The 15,270-nt window shown below is 36.6% G+C and overlaps 1 pseudogene; it reads right to left on the reverse strand.

Annotated features, from left to right (window-relative positions):
* Positions 1–248: 248 nt before the first annotated feature.
* LOC149175379 (subtilisin-like protease SBT1.5 pseudogene) lies at positions 249–6,151 on the reverse strand (annotated as a pseudogene).
* Positions 6,152–15,270: the final 9,119 nt, after the last annotated feature.

A 15,270-nucleotide genomic window follows, 5' to 3' on the forward strand; every position in this document is an offset into this window, starting at 1 on the left:
GACCTTGATGCATATCTAGAGTGAGGGAGTAACGAAGTGCCAAGCTACGGTTGAGTGACCACATCCGCCTGAAAAGCATCCCCGGCATCGACAATAGGCACTGGACTTTGCCGGTTCAATGCTTTTCCACTGTACAACGACGCGCCATGTATGACCGCCCCATTGCCAAGGCGTACATCGACGGGGAAGTCACCATCCATAGTGCCGGCCCCCACTGTGGTGAGCCAAGGGGCCACGTTTGACACCGTCTAAGCTTTGGGGCCGTCGTTTCCCGCTGACGCAGAAACGAACACCCCACGCTTCACCACCTCGAAGGTGTCAGCGGCAATGGTGTCTAGATCAAAAGGAAGCGCAGAACCGGATCCTCCGATCGACAGAGAAAGAACGTTCACTCCATCGTCTACCGCCTTGTCCAGAGCAGACAGTATGTCTGACTCAAAGCAGCCTTTAGACCAACAAACCTTGTACACAGCAATACGTGCCTTGGGCGCAATACCTTTGGCAATACCCTGCGCGTAACCCATCATGTTGCCTCCCCGAACGTATCCACCCGCGGCTGTGGAGGCGGTGTGCGTGCCATGACCATCCGAATCCCTCGGCGAACGCGACTCCAGAGTTTCGTTCATGGGACCAAAAATGGTTTCATAGCCCTTAGAGAAAAACCGCGTCCCCACCAGCTTCCGATTGCAGAGAGTGTTGGGGAAATTGACCCCGCTTTCGCACTCGCCTTTCCAGTGCTTGGGAATGGGCCCCATGCCCTGATCGCTGAAGCTCCGCCGTTCCGGCCATATGCCGGAGTCTAGCAAACCGATGACCACATCGGAGCCGTAATCGAACAACTCCCACAGGCCGCTTCCGTTAGGCGTGTCGAGACCGAGGAAGTAAGGGGACCGTGTCGTCTGCAGCTGGCGTGCACGATCCGGGAACATGGCGAGAACGCCCGGTGTTTTCTTTATTTGAGCGGCTTCCTCTTCTGTTAGCCTTGCTGAGAATCCAAGCAACACAGTGTTATAAACGTGAAGCAGCAATGCAGCTTCGTCATGGTTTTCATCCTTAGAAGTGCCCGCTTCCGTTTTGACGGCGGCCTTGATAGCAGCTGCAACGGTCGATGTGAGAATAATGCAGAAATAGAATTAGTTGTGAATTGGTTGAACAGAATTAGTTGTGAGTGGTTAGGAATTGGTTGCCAGAATTAGTTGTGAGTTTCCTATATAAGTGTGATGTAATTGAGCAAATTTTTTCAATGAAGTTGTGTGAGCTTTGTCTCACGTTTTGCTGGTGTTTCTGCCTGTGTCTTTGTTATAGTTTTTGTTGTAATTTGTAATTTGGTATCAGAGCCATCCTTTTGTCTGCGCCTCTCTCCTCTTCACGGGCAGTGAATGACTCTGCCATTAGAGTGTGCGCAGTGACAGTATGTTGTGTGGATCGGCTGAGTGAATAAGGTATTGGAATCGGCAGAACTACTGTATCGTAAGCCCTGCATACTTTCTTGATCTTTACTTTCTTGATCTTAATAGCAAGAAGATACTTCTTGTTCTTGCTCTCGTATGTCCTCGGCTGAACTGAGTTTTGAAAACAGTTTTTTGTTTAACACGGTGGCAGCGGATTATCAGTTTTTTTTTTAAAACAGTGGCAGCATATTATTAAAGGTGTTTTTGTGGTGCATTTTTAAGATCGTGTGCAGCGTTTTATGTATTAACCAGTTTTCCTGGAGCAAGTTTGCAAGTTTTGTTTGAAGTTTTTTTTTGAAATAGCGTGTGTAAGAAGCTTGCAATTTTTTTTGAATTTGGTCATTGGTGGAGAAATGGCTAATCCCCTTGCAGATTCATATTTAAATGAGTCTACAAAACTTGATGGAGACAATTATGTCAATTGGAAATTTAAGATCATAACAGTACTGGAGGCATACAATCTCTGGCCGATTGTCAAAGGTGACGAGACCAAACCTCAACCTCCTACTGCCACTCAAGATTGGGAGAAGCGTGAAATGAAAGCAAGGGTGCTGCTATGCATGTCAGTGAAGGACAATATTATTCCTCACATTCGGGACTGTGAAACTTCAAAGGCGACATGGGACACTCTCAAAGGTTTGTATGAGACTACTAATGCAAACCGTATTTTATTTTTAAAAACAAAGCTGCTATCTATCAAAATGGATGCCAATGAAAGCATTAGTAACTTTCTTTCCCGAATTAAAGATTTCAGTGATAAGCTTGGTGATATTGGTGACAAGGTTTCTAGTACAGACTTGGTAACTGTTGCTTTAAAGGGGTTAGTCCCAGACTATAAAGTCTTTATTTCAGCTCTCTCAGCTAGACCGACACCTCCTACATTTGAAGAATTGGCTGGAATTCTTCTTCAAGAAGAAGAGCGCATGAAAACTTTTGAACTGGAGTCAAATGGTTCTGATTTGGCTTTGACTGCAAGAGGCAAAAGACCATTCCGAGGGAGACCATGGGACAGGAACAGAGGCCGTTTTCAAGCAAAGCAAAAAGGTATGACACCTCCTGATTCTTATGTTAAAAGGAACATTGAATGTGATTATTGTGGAAAACCTGGACATCTGGCTAAAGATTGCTATAGGAGAAAGAATAATGAATCAAATCAAAGACATAGCAGGCATAATGGAAATTACATAAACAGAGACACCTCAGTGAATGATGGATTTAAAAATCTTAAGTTATTTCTTTCTGATGCTGCATTGTCTGCTGAAACTGATGATGAGAATGCTTGGTTTATAGATTCTGGTGCATCGGCACACATGACTTGTAATAAAGAATGGTATGATAAATATTATGAGAAATCTGATGGTACACACATTTACCTAGGAGATGACAGGTCACTTAGAGTTCAAGGCTATGGCATAATAAATGTGTACTTACCTAATGGACAAATGCGACAGATTCATAATGTGATGTATGTACCTGCTCTCAAAAAGAATTTGCTATATGTTTCCACTATCACTGATAATCATTTAAAAGTAGAATTTGGTAAATTGGGGTGTATAGTGAAAGATGTTCAGGACCACTACAGGGTTGTTTCTACAGGTACCAGGGTTGGAGGATTATACAGATTGGATGTGACAGTGAAGCGCCATGTTGCATTGACATCCAACGAGACATCGACAGCAGAATTATGGCATCACAGGTATGGGCACTTAAATTACAATGATTTATCGTTGTTACAAAGGAAATCAATGGTTGGAGGTCTTCCTGTTATAACGTGTGAACATTTACCATGTGAATCTTGTGCACTTGGTAAGCAACATAGAGAAGAGTTTCCTGTTCATACTGAGAAACGAAAATATGATATACTTGAATTAATTCACACTGATGTATGTGGCCCTATGCAAACTAGGTCTCTTGGTGGTGCTTCATACTTTGTTATTTTTATTGATGATAGATCTAGGTATACCTGGGTCTATTTCATTAGAAGGAAAAGTGACATATTTGAGTATTTTAAAGAGTTTCGAAATATGGTTGAAAAACAAACAGGAAAGTGCATTAAAATACTCAGATCTGATCAAGGGGGTGAATATAAATCAAAAGCATTTAACACCTATTGTAAATCTAATGGAATTCAACAACAGTTCACAGTGCCACATACCCCTCAGCAAAATGGGGTTGCTGAGCGATGGAATAGAACCTTGGTGGAATCTGCTCGTAGTATGCTGCAAGGTAAGAACATCTCTAATGGTTTCTGGGCAGAAGCCATTAACACTGCTGTTTATCTGAAGAATCGATGTCCCACTAAGCAATTAGTTTTTCAAACTCCTTTTGAGGCTCTTCATGGTTATAAACCTGATGTGAGTCATTTCAAAGTCTTTGGATGTACTGCTTTTGCTCATATTCCTAAGGCTAACAGAAGAAAACTTGATGCCAAGTCCATCAAGTGTGTTTTCATTGGATATTGTACGGATCAGAAAGCCTATAAATTGTTTGATCCAAGTTCCCATAAACTATTTGCAAGTCGTGATGTATTGTTTCATGAGCAGACTGATAAAAGTAATACAAAGAATGATACATGGCATATATCTAATGATGCACATATCAAGCTTGATACTTTGATTAAGCAGGAACAGGAACCGGTCCAGGTACAGGTACAGGATCAGGATGATAGCAGCAGTACGAGCACAACTAGCAGCAGTGAGTCATCACAAGGGGGTGATTCACCTCAAAGCCGACGAATCATGGATGGAACACCCACAGGTATTGAAGCACCAAGAAGGTCGTCCCGACAGACTCAGCTTCCTGCAAGGTATAGAGACTATGCCTTAATTACTAATATAATGAATGTTGAAGAACCAATTGATTATGAACAGGCTAAACAACATGAACCATGGATTAATGCTATGAATGATGAGTATGCTTCTCTTATGAAAAATCAAACATGGGAATTAGTGGAACTTCCTGAAAATAAAGTTCCAATTGGAAGCAAATGGTTGTACAAATCGAAATTTAACGCAGATGGTACCCTTGATAAATTTAAGGCAAGATTAGTAGCAAAAGGATATGCTCAAAAGGAGGGAATTGATTATGAAGACACTTTTGCACCAGTAGCTAAGTTGAATACAATTAGATTACTAATTGCCTTAGCCACAAAACATAATTGGAATATACATCAATTGGATGTCAAATCTGCTTTTCTAAATGGTGATTTAAAGGAAGAAGTTTATTTGGTTCAAGCTGAAGGGTTTATCAAACAGGGACAGGAGCATCTGGTTTGCAGGTTAAGAAAGGCATTGTATGGTTTGAAACAGGCACCAAGATCATGGTATGTAAAGATTGATACCATCTTTCTTCATAATGGATTTGTAAAAAGCAAAAATGATCCTAACTTGTATGTTAAGAAAGATGAAAAAGGAAATGTTGCTTTAATATCTTTGTATGTGGATGATCTCATTATAACAGGCAGTGCTCACAAGTTAATTGAAGAAATTAAAGTTCAGTTGTCACAGGAATTTGAAATGAAAGATTTGGGTGAAATGCATTACTGTTTAGGAATTGAGGTATGGAGAGAATCTGGTAAAACTTTGATCACTCAAAGCAAATATACAAAGGAGATTCTTAAAAAGTTCAATATGACAGATTGCAAAGCTATGTCAACTCCCTTAGAACAGAATGCAAAGTTGTACAAAGAAGATGGATCGAAAGAGGCAGATGGAACATTATATCGTCAGTTAGTGGGAAGTTTGAACTATCTCACCACTACCATACCAGACATTGCATACTCAGTCAGTATCCTTAGTCAATTCATGGCTAAGCCTTCAGGCAATCACTCGAATGCTGCAAAGAAAGTTCTCCGATACTTAAAGGGAACAGTGAATCTTGGTATTATGTATACTGATGAATCTGATGTTGCACTGACAGGTTTTTCTGATTCAGATTGGGCAGGAAATCCAGATGACAGACGATCTACCTCTGGCTATGCATTTCATATTGGATCAGGGGTCGTATCTTGGAGTAGTAAGAAACAGCCAACTGTTTCTTTATCATCAACAGAATCAGAGTACAAAGCTTTGACCAATGCCACCTGTGAAGCTATTTGGTTGTGGAGAATTCTTGTAGATCTTGAAGAAGCGCAAAGTGGTGCAACATGTATCAATTGTGATAATCAGAGTGCTATCAAATTAGCACATAATCCAGTTTACCATGCTAGAACAAAACACGTTGAGTTACAATACCACTTTGTACGTGAGAAAATTGAGTCAAATGAAATTGGATTGATATTTTGTAACACCAAGGATAATGTGGCTGATATACTTACTAAGCCCCTTGGTAAAATCAAATTTGAAGTTTTTAGAAGTCAGTTAGGTATTGTAGAAAATCCATTTCTCCATTAAGGGAGGATGTGAGAATAATGCAGAAATAGAATTAGTTGTGAATTGGTTGAACAGAATTAGTTGTGAGTGGTTAGGAATTGGTTACCAGAATTAGTTGTGAGTTTCCTATATAAGTGTGATGTAATTGAGCAAATTTTTTCAATGAAGTTGTGTGAGCTTTGTCTCACGTTTTGCTGGTGTTTATGCCTGTGTCTTTGTTATAGTTTTTGTTGTAATTTGTAATTTTCGATCTGTACCATTGCTCGCTCGTATGAAAGGCGGTCGGTTTTGAGTTGCCGTCATCTGTGACAATGAATGTCTGGCGTCCATCCCTGGCAGATCCCACCACCAATTATTGACACAGACAAAACACTAATAACAACGACACCCATGAGATTTCCAGGGAAACCATTGTAGAATACTGCTTCACTGCCTCCAATACCACTCTACTCCAATTCGTTTACAGAATAACAACCCTCGAACAAAATCGAAGGCAAATCTATACAGAAAATATGAAGCATTGCCTTCTCAAAAACCTCACACACTGAATTGCAATACACTAGGCAACCTTATTGTGCTTAAATAGTATGTTAGGGTGCACTTCAATATCGATGCGCGTACATTTTCTCATTTGTTTAAGCTTTGCCCATAGGGTCAAACACATTTTCCAACGGAGTCCAATTTCCAAAACGCATTGAGAACAGCGTCCATGGACCAAGACTAATCTTAAATGTAAAAGAATTCAAAATCTGAAATTTTGAGTTTATTTATAGTGTTTTATTTTCAAAATTGCATTTGTATCGCATTAGTTGGTTCAAAACATTGATCAAATTCTAATTATGTGATTAATCGGAAAGACAACTATTCCACACTATGGATCACAAAAGTCTTAGATCTAACATGAGACCTTTTATTTGCACCGCCATCAAAATTGCATTTGAATCACATAGTAACATGACATCACATTAGTTGGTTCGAAACATCCACCAAATTCTAATTATGTGATTTTGCATTTGAATCATATAGTAACATGACATCACATTAGTTAGTTCGAAACATCGACCAAATTCTAATTATGTGATTAATCAGAAAGACATCTATTCCACACTATGGATCCAAAAAGTCTTAGATCTAACATGAGACCTTTTATTTGTACTGCCATCAAAATTGCATTTGAATCAGATGGTAACATGACATCACAATAATAGTTGGTTCGACCAAATTCTAATTATGTGATTAATGGGAAAGGCATCTATTCCACTCTGTGGATCACAAAATTCTTAGATCTAACTTGAGACCTTTTATTTGTACGACCATCAAAATTGCATTTGAATCAGATAGTAACATGACATCACATTAGTTGGTTAGACGAAATTCTAATTATGTTATTAATCGGGAAAAACATCTATTCTAGACTGTGGATCACAAAAGTCTTAGATCTAACATTAACATGAGACCTTTTATTTGTACTGCGAGGCATCCCTTATCATTTTTTTATTTTTTAAGTTTAGTCAAATTAACAAGTGTGATTTGGTTCTTATTGAGTTTGTGAAAGTAATTGATTATATTGAATTGGGTTGAGACTCAAGAATTGGAATGACAATATTTATGACGACTAAGTTAGAGAGTGAATCTTTGTTAAGTTTAGTCAGATATCATTTTTTTATTTTTTAAGTTTAGTCAAATTAACAACTGTAATTTGGTTCTTATTGAGTTTGTGAAAGTAATTGATTATATTGAATTGGGTTGAGACTCCAGAATTGGAATGACAATATTTATGACCACTAAGTTAGAGAGTGAATCTTTGCTAAGTTTAGTCAAATTAACAACGCTGATTTGGTTCTTATTGAGTTTGTGAAAGTAATTAAATATATTAAATTGGGTTGACATTCAAGAGTTGGAATGACCGGATTTATGACTACTAAGTCAAATTGTGATTATAATGGAATGTTCCACATTATCGTACTTCTTCATTGTCTATATATTATCAATCATAATTTTAGCTTCACAAAGTTAGATAATTAGTTTTAGCCAAATTAATATTTGTTCTTGAGTTGGCTAAAAATATTATTTTATAGCCATATTAAGTTCTTTTTATTTAATTTTAAATTTTTAGTAGAGTTAAATATTAAAGTAATGTATAAAATTTTCTATTTATAAAGAACATAAAATGACCAAAATATATTAATTAAATAAATTAATAATTTTAATAACTTAAAAATTTTATTCAAATTACCAACCACAATTTCCAAGTTGACTAAAAATAGATACAACCATGTTGAGTTAGCTAACACTGAGTTTGAAAGGATTTGAATATCAAATATTTTTTCCTATCTCAATAATTTAATTGCAATGTAAAATAAGATTTCTTATACCTAAAATAATAATTGAAAATTCCATTTTGTTTGTGTTATTTTATTTATTTTAAAAATTTAGATAAATTGAATAATAGATACATCAACATTTTTAATGTACAATTATAATTAATAAAATATTTATTTTTAAATGCAATAAAATAAAAATTTGGAAATTATGATAAATAATAAAAAATTTAATATCATATTTATGATATAGAAAATTAATTTATTATAAAATTTATTTTAATTTTTAAACATAATTACAATTTTAGGTATAGATTAATTTCACAACAAATTTAATTTCTTTATTATAATAATAACTCAATTAAGGGCACTTGATTTGGGTTTTTTTGTCATCTACAGAGATTTATAAAAACATTTTATGCTTGCCCATGGGTACTTAGATGGAGAATCATGCCTATGTGCTTCTTGAGGCATTCATTTCTAGCTCATGTTAGTAATCTAAATACTCTAATAATCATGAGTGGTTTTAGGGTCATCCTTAGCCATATATTGGTTGGATGGCTTCTAAAAATAGAAAAGTAGAAAAATATCTTTCGAAAATCAAAGCTCTCCTTCCCAAATTGCAACCAATTGCTTCATGTTCTCCAACAAAATAATCAAGAAGAAGGCAAATTGGCCAACAAAGAGGCTAGTTTGAAAATATGGATGTTATGGATCAATAGGAAAGATTCAATATGCCCTGTCTGTCAATGCTTCCCATGCTTAGTTTGGAAATAGGAATTCTATGGATCCCCCAATGCTTCCCCTACCACTTAAATGACTATATTAGTCACATTTTGTATAATTTTGGGTGTTTTTTTTGGAAAGTGTACATCTTTAGATATGATAGGTATGTTTTCTAGGTAATATAATATCTTGAGGGTATTGGAAGTTGGAAAATTTTCAATTCTTTTAATTAAAAATATGATTAAAAAAAATTAATATTAAGTTGAAGCTCAAGTTACACATCAAATTGATATATAAAACCTCCTTATTTACAAAGTAAGAAGACAATTTGATTGGTAAACTTTCATAAATATACTTTTGAATATACCTTATTTTATTATTTTGTAAGATTGATAACAATTACTTTTGACTCTTTTCATCACCAAAATAAAGTGTAAAATGTATTTAATAACACAAAATTTGTAAAATAAATTTAAATTTATATATTTTAAATAATCTCAATTATTTTAAATTAATATTTTGTACAAAATTTCCCAAATTTGATTCCCAATATTATTATTTTTATATTATTGTTATTTTATATTTTTCTAAAAAATTAAGTACATTATATATATTTAATTTTTCTCTTTTTATGTGAAATTATTTGTATCTTAAATATATATTTGTTGAGATAAAATTAATAAAAAAAAATATTTTTTTATCATAATAAAAAATTACATTTTGTGAGCCAAACTTAATAAACTAATTTATTTTTTTACCATAATAAAAAATTTATTCCATTTCAAATCTTTTACATGCCTTTATTTAGTAAATCTTAGAAAACTAAACTAAAGTATCATCTAGTATGAAGATTTACAAATACTTTCTCTTGTTGATAATTGCTTGTGACTTCTTTGAGTTATTATTGTTTTTCTTATGTTATTCTTTTATCTTAGTTCATCAAGCAATTACCATAAACAAAAAATGAATATCAAGGACCCCATATGTAGGCGCACAACTAGGGGAAAACCCCTATATAGGGGAAACCCAGTCAAGAACTATTCATTATGTAATTCAAATGAGATAGACTAAGCACCTACACCAAAAAACCTTCCTCCTCCACCAAGTTAGCCTTATAAGTTGATTTAGCAATCCCTTTTTATCCAACAACTTCAATGATGCAGGAGCATCCGAGTGAAGAGGTGACAGCTCGAAAATGTTTTTATTTTTATTTTATTTTGACAGGCAGAGAGGAAAACACTTCAAGTTTTTGTTTCATTTAGTTGCATTTTGTTTCATTTAAGTTTAAGGCTCACTCAGCCATTGTTAGTTTTTAAATTAGGCAAACAGATCAAGATAGGATTAGTTAGGAACTTGTTTGAAGAAATTGTTAAGCAACTGAAAAGTAACTGAGGAACAGTTCCTTAACTGTAAAGAAACTGATACTAATGTATTGAAAAGTAAAAATCAGAGAGGATGGAAGGGCTGCCATCTAGAGAGGAGAGAGAGCCCAAAAGTTATAATTCAAAATTATTTGAATTTCTATAATAGCTAACAATTCAAAAATTTTCATTAAGGAAGTAGATTAATTTTCATTGCATTCTCTGTGCATAGACGTTTTGTGCATCAAAATGAAAGCAAGACAGTCAAACCATTAATCCAAAATATTTGAACAAGCATCGACAAGCGTTATGTAACAAGAAGCATTTCAAAACCGAGAAGCAAATAGAGGTACACCAGTATATAGATTTCTTTTATCAACAAAACATAACCCAGGTACCATTATATTTTGCATTTAGAAAGCACTTCCTGTACATTGCATTTTCATTTTTCATTCAATAAAATTCAATGTACAAATTTTGTAATCTGGAAATCGTGGAGTGTTCCAAACCCATGAAAACCTAACACATTATAGTCCACAGGCTAGGCCTAAATCTAACAGCAAGGGCATGAACACCTCAGAGAACTCATACAGACACAAAGGACCCAAAACCTCAAGGGTATAGCCGAAGTACAGGCAAAAACAAGTGACAGAACAACTGCAAACCAAACACACAACAAAGCAAGCAAGAGACCGCTACAGCCGTGGAAAGACCCTACCCGGTTTTCCCTAAGCCTGCGAACAATCCCAAAGACAAAGCTTTGGAGTAGCGCTTCCCTACAAGGGCCTTCGCACCACCATAAAGCAAGGCAGCGGTTAGTGTGAGACATGAAAACCAAAAACAACAGTGAATAGCCAACTTGAAGAGGAAAGAGAGTTTTTACCTGGAGGAGAATCGATTTCGTGACGGAGGACGAGAGCCGAGACCCGCAATAGAGGGTTTGCACCAGCAAAAAATCCATGGATGCATCCTGCTTGCTCACCAAGGAGCCAGAGTGTTAGAACCTGGTGCAGGGTAACATCCCGCACATACCCACAATATGCATAAAATGCATAAATAGGACTATCCCAGGTATTTAACCCTATAATGGAGTCAAATCTTCATTAACCTTACATGGTTAAGGCCCTTTTACCATAGTTCCTTTAAATCGGAACTCAATCATCCTGCCAAACCTTTCTATCGGGACTTTAAAACAGCCCTAAAGCCTTTGTTTATGGCTTTATTGAAGTGTTTCCATTTGTCCTTCTTATCAGAATGCTAAACCCCTTCGTAACCTTTAAACCATCCATCAGCCACTTACACATAAGCTTCCCTCTCGAAACACAGTTAATATATGTATTTATACATAAAAACACTATCGGCATTCCTTTTCCTTTATAACCCTTTTACAAAGGAAATATCGCACAAACATACCTTCCTCCACTTTTATATGGACTCTGCACAGTCCCCGAGGTTAAACCTCATCGCAATCGGCATTCGCTCCTATCGCGGGCACACCACATATATGGTTGCATCACCCCTCCGACTCCGATATGCGACTATTGGAGTCATTAATTCTATGTTCTAGGTTTTAAACACTCGCACAACTCTTTAACAGTATACAAAGGATTTACCTTAACCTTCCGCCCAAACAAATATAAAGCGGACTTCAAATTTTATACACAGTAGCTCAAAGCGACGTCAGGTCTATTCATCCATTGGCCCTTTGCATTATCGCAAGCCTCTTTCCAACGTCGATTCTCGACCTTCTGATGCCTCTAATCATCGATTAACGCTTAATCGCTATCGTCGTATTGTTATTCCTTTACACTGGCCCTTGAGTTCTTCAAACCGTCGATCCGACCAGTTCTTCAGACCTAATAAGGCAATAAACTAGTCTCTATACTATTTCACATTCGGAAATCAATTCTGACTGTGTTTTGCACTAATTTTTGAGTGTAAATTGGATTTTGGGTTGCGAGACTTACTCTTGATAAATAATTACACCGATGCGATGTTTCACCTCCCTCTTCAAAGAAATCATCTAGATCCTTGATTCATGTGATCCAACAGCCCCTGTGCACTGATATTTCACTCCATTGCTCTTCTGTTTACTTAGTTTCTACGCTAAGTATTCAGGTTTCCACTGGTTAGCTCCTCCTCATATGTTTCATACTTCTTACTGTTTTATTGCACGACTCCCTATTAGCTTATATGGACCTGAATTCATCCTTAGAAGTGCCTGCTTCCATTTTAATGGCGGCCTTGACAATAGCTGCAACGGTCAACCTATACCATTGCTCGCTTGTATGAAAGGCATTCGATTTTGAGTTGCCATCAACTCAAACAATGAATGTCTAGTGTCCATCGCCGGTAGATCCCACCACCAATTCTTGACACAGACAAAACACTAATAACAACAACACCCATGAGATTGCTAGGGAAACCATTGTAGAGTACTTCTTCACCACCTCCAATACCACTATACTCCAATTCATTTACAGAATAACAACCCTCAAACGAAATCGAAGGCAAATCTATACGGAAAATATGAAGCATTGCCTTCTCAAAAACCTCACACACTAAATTTCAATACACTAGGCAACCTTATTGTGCTTAAATAGTATGTTAGGGTGCACTTCAATATCGATGTGCGTACATTCTCTCATTTGTTTAAGCTTTGCCCATAGGGTCAAACACATTTTCCAATGGAGTCCAATTTCCGAAATTCATTGAGAACAACGTCCATAGACTAAGACTAATCTTATAGGTAATAGAATTCAAAATTGGACTCGTTGAAAATGAAATTTTGAGTTTATTAATAGTGTTTTATTTTAAAATTTGCATTTGCATCAGATAGTAACATGAAATCACATTATTTGGTTCAAAACATCGATCAAATTCTGATTATCTGATTAGTCGGAAAGACATCTATTCCAAACTATGGATCACAAAAGTCTTAGATCTAACATGAGACCTTTTATTTGTACAACCATCAAAATTGCATTTGAATCACATAGTAACATGACATCACATTAGTTGGTTCGAAACATCCACCAAATTCTAATTATGTGATTTTGCATTTGAATTAGATAGTAGCATGACATCACATTAGTTAGTTCAAAACATCGACCAAATTCTAATTATGTGATTAATCAGAAAGACATCTATTCCACACTGTGGATCGAAAAAGTCTTAGATCTAACATGAGACCTTTTACTTGTATGGCCATCAAAATTTCATTTGAATCAAATAGTAACATGACATCACAATAGAGGAATCCTCTTTGTCCCTTTGATAATTTATTGATAATTGAGAAACTCTGATCATCAGGTATTAATTAATATGGTAGTAGGAGGGCTGAAGAAATAGGGTTTTAAGGCGTCTACAGGTGTTGAACTCCATGGAAGGGCGCAAAGGAGGGAGCTCCACTCCCTCCTATAGGCAGACAGTGGCTAGCCGAGGTAAGAAACCAATAGAGAGTGTCAGAGGTCCTTCAGGTGAAGGGATAAGGAACACAGAAGAGGAGCAAGACTTAAACAAGTCAAGGGAGAATAACAACAATAAAGAAAATGACGAAGAAGACAAGGAACAGGGAGGAAAAAACAAAGCACAAAAGGGACCATGTAAACCCAAAGCTGAGGTCACACCCATAGTAGTTTTAAATGATCCTGCTCTGCAGGCGCATAGGGACCACATGCAGACATATGCTATCATTTGTAAATTCATGGGATTATGGCCCACTACAAAGGCTTTACAGACATGGATTAAATACAACTGGAAACCAAAAGGAAGCGTTGACCTACAGCTTGGGTCAAAGGGTTTCTTCACTGTGGTCTTTACAAATATCGAGGATAAAGACAGAGTGTTTGAAGGATGGCCCTACTTCTATGCAGTAGTCGGCCTCTATATGCAACCGTGGATGATGAATTTTTTCCTGGAGCGAGAAACTTTCACTTCGGTTCCAGTCTGGGTAAGACTCTACTCTCTACCTCTTCATTACTGGCAAACAAAATCGTTATCTGTCATAGGAAATAAATTAGGGTGTTTTGTCAAAGCTTCTAAGGCCACCAAAAGGGGAAAGTACACTTCCTTCACACGAATATGTGTGGAGATGGATCTCTCTGGAGCTCTTCTGGATGAGGTCATCTTGGAAGTATTTGATGAAGAATGGGTGCAAATAGTAGACTATGAACATATAGATGTCGGAAGTGCCATGAGCATGGGCACCTATTTAGAGATTTCCCTCTCAAGAAAATAGAGAACAGAAGTAAAGCAACCACAATGAAAGATACTGAAGACTTTCACAAAGTGGTACATAGAGGAAAAGCGGGCAAGAGGGGGCCAAAGAAACATCAAACAGAAGGGAAATAGGCTAGTTTGAATAGGTTCCAAGTACTCAAAGAAGAAGAAGAGATAACAAAAGTAGATCAGGTAATGGAAGGAAGCCTAATGGGGAAGGAGGAAGAAGAAGATAGTGCACAAACATAGGATATTAACAAATAGAAAGAGACTATGCTGAGCAATGAAGAACTAGAGATGGACCAAGAAATGAACCAGACTGAGATGGAAATGGAGGATCAAGAACTGCTGGAGATTCTTGATAAGGAACACCTAGATCTGGAAGGGTTCTTGAAACAGGGGACCATGGGTGGGGTAAACTCATTACCGCAAGAAGAGTTAAATAGAGTACAATAGTTGTTCTTATGGAAAACTCAGGCTAATGGGCTGGAAAGGCAAAGAAAAAATCCAAAGGTAGGGCAACGAAGGTGTGAAAACTATGAAAATCACACCTCGATTAGCACCTAGAAACCCATGAAAGAAAAGAGGCAGGAAAAAGAAGAACGGGTTATTGATGGAATCTGGAAAGCAAATGATAGATTCAGGTAAGATGAAAGATCTAACCAACTATTCCTTTACGAATCTTTAATAATGAAGTTCACATCTTGGAATATCAGAGGTCTACGTAGTAAAATAAAACAGAGAATACTTAGTAATAGAATGAAACAAGAAGCTCCGGATATGATCTTTATCTAGGAAACTAAATGGTCCATTCAAAAAA

The sequence above is a fragment of the Pinus tabuliformis genome, chromosome 4_1, assembly GCF_031772625.1.
Source record: "Pinus tabuliformis cultivar Carrire ecotype Pingquan chromosome 4_1, CPIR1, whole genome shotgun sequence".
Taxonomy (NCBI): domain Eukaryota; kingdom Viridiplantae; phylum Streptophyta; class Pinopsida; order Pinales; family Pinaceae; genus Pinus; species Pinus tabuliformis.